Consider the following 8,055-nt stretch of genomic DNA (forward strand, 5'->3'; position numbering starts at 1 on the left):
CAGCCGTTGACCATTCACTGTGAAGCTTCTATCGGAATCCAGCGGACTGATCTCCACTGCTCCATATGATTTCATGTTCCTTACGATGAACGGTCCCGACCATCGGGACTTAAGTTTTCCAGGAAAGAGACGAAGACGAGAGTTAAAGAGTAATATCTGATTCCCTACTTTGAAGTCTCGGGGTAGGATCTTCTTGTCATGCCACTTCTTCGTCTTCTCTTTGTACAGGCTTGCACTCTCATAGGCAGAGAGTCTGAACTCGTCCAGTTCATCTAGTTGCAGAAGCCTTTTCTCAGCTGCAGTCTTGGAATCAAAGTTGAGGTACTTGATTGCCCACAGTGCTTTGTGCTCCATCTCCACCAGTAGGTGACAAGCTTTCCTGAACATTAATTGGAATGGGGACATACCTATTGGTGTCTTAAAGGCAGTCCTGTATGCCCACAGTGCATCATCAAGCTTCTTGGACCAATCTTTTCTGGAGCTTCCCATTATTTTCTCCAAGATATGTTTCAGCTCTCGGTTGGAAATCTCCACTTGACCACTTGTTTGCGGGTGGTATGGTGTTGCAATCTTATGCTTCACGCCGCATTTAGCCAGTACATATTCTACTTGTCTGTTGTCAAAATGAGTTCCTCCGTTACTTATGATTGCTCGTGGTACTCCATATCAAAAAAATATGTTTCTTTTTAAGAACGCAATGACCACCCGAGCATCATCAGTAGGAAGGGCAACAGCCTCAACCCACTTGGAGACGTAATCAACTGCCACCAGAATGTATTTGTTGCCATATGAAGGAGGGAAGGGTCCTATGAAGTCTATTCCCCATACATCAAAGATATCAACCTCCAATATGTTGTTGAGGGGCATTTCATGTCTTCTGGAAATGTTCCCCGTTCGCTGACATCTATCACAAGATTCAACGAACTTCCTTGCATCTTTGTAAAGTGTTGGCCAATAAAAGCCACTCATCAGCACCTTTGCAGCTTTTCTTTCTCCTGCGAAGTGTCCACCGTAGTTGGAACCATGACAGTGCCACAAGACGTCCTTCATCTCTTCTTCCGGAATACAGGGCCTTATTACGCCATCACATTCATACATTACATATGCCTTGTACACCAGGGTGGCTGCCTGATCGTACAAGTACTAACATTACATCAATAGCTATATCAACATGTCTCAGGCGTATATCAATGCATATATCATTTCATAAAAGCACACATGCATATGAACCATTCCCCCACGGGGTATGGTGGAACCAACACTGGCTAAGCCGAGGACACGAAAGCTTACCTTGCAAGCTAACACCCAAAGCCAAGAGTCCACAGCTCAAGTTCAATCACACAGCAGATCACAATCTGATATGGACCAATAATAAATCAATAAACATGCACTACAAGCATACATCATAAAGACAACGTCTTTCTTACGTTTTACGTCTTAAGGCTTCCCACAAAGCCATAAGCCCTTAATCCATTAATTCTGACTTAGTTAAGTATTTACAAAAGTTCAACTTACTCAATCTAGGGTCCACAATGTAACATCCCAAGAGCTGGCAAGGGCAGGGAGTGATCGCCGGTGCAAAAGGGCACGGACAATGAGTGGCTCATGCCAAATCTTGTAGCTTGGGGGTTCATGAATGAATCGAATCAACACCCGAAAGAGAGGGATTCCAGAGACTGTGCTGGTATGGGACGGTACAGTTAGGAATGACTTATAAGAATTAATTGGTACTACCTATACTAACAAGATGCATCTACTTTTCGGTATCCCGGATCGGAAGAACTCCCCAGTTAAGCGTGCTTGACTTGGAGCAATTCTGGGATGGGTGACCTCCTGGGAAGTTTTCCCGGGAAGTGTGCGAGTAAGGACAAAGCACGCTGAAAAGTCTCGTGTTAGTGTGTGGGGACTGTCGTTGATCCTTGCAAGTTGTCGGGCTTTACAAGTGGTATCAGAGCAGGGCCTCTCTTCCAGTACGGTGTGGTTCGAGGACGAACCAGGCAGAAGCTGGTGGGCATGTAACATCCCAAGAGCTGGCAAAGGCAGGGAGTGATCGCCGGTGCAAAAGGGCACGGACAATGAGCGGCTCATGCCAAATCTTGCAGCTTGGGGGTTCATGAATGAATCGAATCAACACCCGAAAGAGAGGGATTCCAGAGACTGTGCTGGTATGGGACGGTACAGTTAGGAATGACTTATAAGAATTAATTGGTACTACCTATACTAACAAGATGCATCTACTTTTCGGTAGCCCGGATCGGAAGAACTCCCCAGTTAAGCGTGCTTGACTTGGAGCAATTCTGGGATGGGTGACCTCCTGGGAAGTTTTCCCGGGAAGTGTGCGAGTAAGGACAAAGCACGCTGAAAAGTCTCGTGTTAGTGTGTGGGGACTGTCGTTGATCCTTGCAAGTTGTCGGGCGTTACACATGCCATAGATATCTGTTGCACTACATAGTTTTGGAACTGATGATGATATAAATGCTTTTTGAACTTATATTGCACATGTAAGTGAGCTTGGGGTGGAAGATCCTTGAGGACCCCTTGTCTTACTGAGATTTCTAGTTTAGAGATCCCACCCCACGTTTGGGGAATGCTTATTTCAGGGTCAGGTAATGTTGAGACCTCAGGTGGCAGGAGGCCGGAGCTGAGTTAGATTGTTGTTATATTATGCTGTCATGATTGGATGCTGGATTTGCATGCTGTTTATATGCTTATAGCTTCAGTTATGTTTATGGAGTTTTATGATGAGACTGGTTGTTTACTATGTTTATTTGGTGAGCATGGGGATTGTCCATGACACATAGTATTGTTATGTCTTGATTATGTCTTGAGTCTTTTGGTGTTGTAATAATGTATCAGGATATTGTCCGAATTACGAGATGTAATATCGTGATTTAGATACACACTTTATTTATATATTGAGGTATTTCAGCAGATGTCTTATTGCAATTTACATACAGGCGATATTTTATGAAATTGATTAAGTAATCAAGTTGGTAAATGATAATGACGTCATAATTGAAAAGAAAAAGAATATTCCGCATTTTTAATTAAGCACCGCTTAATACGATGTAATGTTAATATTCCGGGTATACACGGGATGTTACAGGAACAACCACTGTTGCACTCATTGGATAAACTTGGACGAGAAAAAGAAAAGCAAAAAGAGACAGACAAGTGAGGTCAAGGACATGACTGAGTTCAAAGGAAGCGGAAACGAAGATTTAATAGGCTAAGGTATGGAATTTAAAGCTTACATATAAAAATAGCCCCTGCCTATACACGTTTTGGCGCACACATGACCACTGATGGGACGTAAATCCGTTCCCATCTAAGCCCATTTTGATGGCGAAATATCATACGTTCCCCCATCTAATGAGCAACTTCAGCATGAAAATAACTTGTTTTACACATTTGTGACAAAAACACAGTGGGGGAACGGATGGTGACGTATTCCTTTAAAATATATTAAAAGGGGAACAGACTGAGACACATTTAATACACGTGCTACATGCATTTAATGCTTCTGTACACTTTTGCAGGTGACGTAGGATTGCAGTCGTCCAAAAAGCAAGGCGGAGAACCAACCGAATAGCTATAAACGTGAAGAGCAGAGGATCCAGAGTTCTCATTGGCCGAAAATGAAAGCAAAGCATGGGATGACCTGCAAACAACGACTAATCATCACCAAACCTTGCCATATCCAGTAAATCTGCGCAGCCTCCACACGCTAATGTCACCGTCCCGTCTCCTCAACTCAAGCAAGCAGCTCCAAAGGATTTACAAGATTGCCATTCTTCTTCCAGCTATAAATAGGACCACCCTCATACAAAAACATCATCGAATCCTGGAGGGTCTGAAGTCCGAAAGGAAGAGATCACTTAGTAGTAGTAATAGTTAGTAGGTTAGTTTATTTTATGTTGTAACTGTAGTTAAGGGACAACCTCTCCTTCTATCTCTGTATCAACCATTAAAGACTCCTCACGAGCAACTATCCATCTTTCTCCATTTTCTATTTCCTTTTGTAACTTTCTTTTAAATTAATATAAGTGTTTTTGTCTTCGTTCTACTCGTTATCTCTTGACTGAATCTCGGGTCTATGTGATTTCAGTTAAGAATAATTATGTTTAAGCTATCAGCTATGAGCTGAACTATCTGTGGAACAGGTAAACTGTGAAACTCTTAAAGAACTGTTTTCAAAACTCTTGACCGAAGCTTTTTGTATTTCTTTGGCTAAGTGAGCTATATTCATTGTGCACCAATGGAAATTGGGTACATACTGAGAAAGGAACTTCCATAAGGAAGGGATTTCAGACAGCTTAGCCATTGGGGGAAGGTAGTTGTCATGGCAAAACCGCTACTGGTCACCTTAGGAATAAGGGGCCAACTCGTCCATTTTAAGGTTCTGATCTGAGTACCTGTTGGAGTCAAGGGAGCCGTAGGAATATGGAAACTTGTGAGCCATCTAGTCCATGAGCTGAGGAATCAGAGTTGGCAGGCAAAGAAACTGGGACAAAGCCAGAAAGTGCTAAGTCTTGAGCAGAGAAAACAACCCCTTTAAGAGTGAAGCAGTGAATCCGTTCCTTCTGTTAAAATGTTTTAACCACCACCATGTTGTCTCTTGATTATGATGAATCAAAGTGATGATGTGGATACAACGTATACTTGATGATTCCACGACAACATGGTTTTGATGATAACAAAGAGGAATGATTCAAAGACGAAGCAATATCCAAAAAGCAAATGTGAAAGCATGCACCAAGTCTCAAGCATCAATCCAAGTCTCAAATGGTATACTCATTTAGGACTTAGGATAAATATGTAAAGATGTATAGATACAAAGCATTGCATGAGCTCAAGGTCATTCATCAATCATATATTTCAAAAGCATGCATCCTTAAAAGAAAAGTCAAGACAAATGGTTTCATATGTACAATATTGGTTTGGAAGAAGTACCTATGTGATACAAACTTTTCTAGATAATTTCCATAACCAATAACATGCATTACACGTCATAAAAATCATTTGGAAAGAGTAGAAACTCAGAACTCGTACAAAAAGGCTGCTGCTATGAAATATCCGGATATTCCACTTTGAATATCCGGATATCCAGTATCCGGATATGGAACCAAGAATATCCGGATATCCAATATCAGGATATGTGCCCGACAAATATCCGGATATGTACGGATTACAACGACTATAAACGACTAGAAACAGCTAGTTTTCATAGGAGGTGTCATTATAAATACCCACATCAGCTGGGATGAACAGTGCACGACCCTAGATTATTTATTGAAGCTTTATTACTCTTGCTAGGCTTTTATTGCTCATTAATTACTTACTTTGATCATTGCATACACTTGAGCTCATCTTTCCTTTGAAGTTATACATCTCTTAGTTCTTCAATTTGTTCAATCTGTACTTTGAGAGTACTTAGCCACTTCTAATCACCTCAATATTACTTCTTGACTTGAGAGGGGAGTGAACCCTATATTTGAGAGGTTACCAAATTCCTAAGAAAATTTGGAGTGAAAAAGTGTAAGGCATCAAGAGCCCGAAGTCTTGAAAAGTTGTAGTGGTTTGTCAAGCACCCTCAAGCTTGATAGTTAGTGAAAAGAATTGATCAGGCGGCTTCAGTCTGGACGTAGGTCACGGTGGTGGTGACCGAACCAGGATACATCTAGTTTGCAATTTCTCTAACCTTAATCTCTTTATTTAAGTATTAAAATTGCATCTTAGATTGTCTTTATATATTCGCTTTCTTACTTTGTTGATCATTACAATTGCTTTTACAATTAGACATTTCTTTATTAAATCACTTTATTGAAGAAATAGTCTTTAAAACATCAAAGGAGGTACTTTGCGAAAAGATTTTGTAAAACTCAATTCACCCCCTCTTGAGTATTGAAGCCACCTGTCCAACAAGTGGTATCAGAGCTTGAACTATTGTGTAAAGAGCTTAACCGCTTCAAGAGAAGGGATGACTTCTTTGAACCATGATATGCCCCTTGAGGGATCATCTAGTACTAGACCTCCATTTTTTAATGGTGTTGATTATTCTTATTGGAAGAGTCGGATGAAAATATTTCTTCAATCTAATGATTTAAGAGTATGGAGTGTAGTTGAAAAAGGGTACACACCACCTACTATAAAAAATGAGAAGGATGAAGATATTCCTAAAGATATAGATAATTACACTGAAGATGAAATTAGGAAAGGAAATTGGAATACTAGAGCTCAAAACTTGATCACAAATGCCTTAGGTCGTGATGAATACTTTCGTGTTTCAAATTGTAAGAATGCTAAGGAAATGTGGGATATTCTTCAAATAACCCATGAAGGAACGAGTGATGTTAAATTTACAAAATTAAATGCACTCACTAGAGAATTTGAAATGTTTGAGATTCATGAGAATGAAAGTATTCAAAGTATGCAAAAGAGATTCACACACCTTGTCACTCATCTAAATGCTTTAGATAAATCTTTTACTAACCTTGAGTTAATTGCTAAGGTGATGAGAAGTGTGCACAATAGGGAATGGCAACCCAAGTTGACGGCTATTACGGAATCAAAAGATTTGAAAATCATGGATCTTGCAACCTTGTTCGGCAAGTTCCAAGAGTATGAAATGGAGCTAACTAGAATAACCTTGAAGGAACAAGCCATCAAGAAAAGCAAGGGAATTGCCTTGAAAGCCTCAACACCAAGCAAAGAGAAGGATGAGGAAAAAGAAGATGGAGATTCCGAAAATGGTCTTGACGAAGATGAGATGAGTCTCTTCGTAAAGAAGTATGGAAAATTCTTTAAGAAGAATTTTTCAAAGAAATCCGCATTTCCTCCTAGAAGAAGATCTAAAGATGAAGGATCCTCACAACTTACCATCACTTGCTATGAATGTGGAAAAATCGGTCACTACAAATCGGATTGTCCAAATATTCAAAAGAAAGACAAATATGAAAAGAAGCAAGGCAAGGATAGAAGGAACTTCAAGAAGGCTTATCTTGCTTGGGATGACGAATCTAGTTCTTCCGATGATGACTCCAAGGAAGAAGCAAACCTATGCTTCATGCAAGATGGGAGACCACCGGAGAAATCAAGCAAAGGAACTCAACATATATGTCTCATGGCAAATGAGGACAAAAATGAATTTGAAACCGAGGTAAACTCATCTTGCTCTATTTTTTCCCCTTCATATGATGAGTTGTCTGACATGTTTGAAGAAATGCATAATGAAACACTAAAACATGTTAAAACTCTTAGAGCATCAAGGAAAACTATTAGTTCTTTGGAAAAACAAATTGCATCTTTAGAAAAGGAAGTAAAAGATTTGAAAGATGAAAATGAAACTCTCAAATTACTTGATGCTAGCACTAGTTGTATCAAATGCCTATCTTCAAATGATCATGCATCTTCATCATCATGTACTTCATGTGAAAATCTAAACAATGAAATTGATGATTTAAATGAAAATCGAAGCAAATTCACATGTGGAAGAGATAACGTAAATGTGTTGCTTGGTAAACAAAGATGCATATTCAACAAATCCGGTTTAGGCTTTGACACTAGCACACAAGAAAAATCATATAAAAACTTTTTCATTTCTCCATCCTACATGACAAGTAGTCCATTCATTAAATGTTTTCATTGTGGTGGAAAAGGTCATACTGCATCCACATGTAAAGTTAGAAAGAATGGTATTATTGGGCAAAAGAAAGTGTGGGTTCCTAAGGGAACTAAGCCCAAGACTAACACAGAAGGACCCAACAAGGTTTGGGTACCAAAGATTAAATCTTGACTTTGTGATGTAGGTTTGCTTGAAGGCTAAAAGCTCTAAAGGGTACTTGGATAGTGGTTGCTCAAGTCACATGACGGGAGATGTAACTAAGTTCCAATCATTCACCAAGAAAGAGCATGGACACGTTTCCTATGGAGATAACAACAAAGGAAAGATCCTCGGTATTGGAAAAGTTGGTAACTCCTCCGTTTCTATAGAAAATGTTTTGCTTGTTGAGGGCCTTAGACATAACTTGCTTAGCATTAGTCAATTATGTGATA

This window comes from Gastrolobium bilobum, unplaced genomic scaffold, assembly GCF_033153095.1.
Source record: "Gastrolobium bilobum isolate Gb01-03AN ecotype WA unplaced genomic scaffold, APGP_CSIRO_Gbil_v1 utg66970, whole genome shotgun sequence".
Taxonomy (NCBI): domain Eukaryota; kingdom Viridiplantae; phylum Streptophyta; class Magnoliopsida; order Fabales; family Fabaceae; genus Gastrolobium; species Gastrolobium bilobum.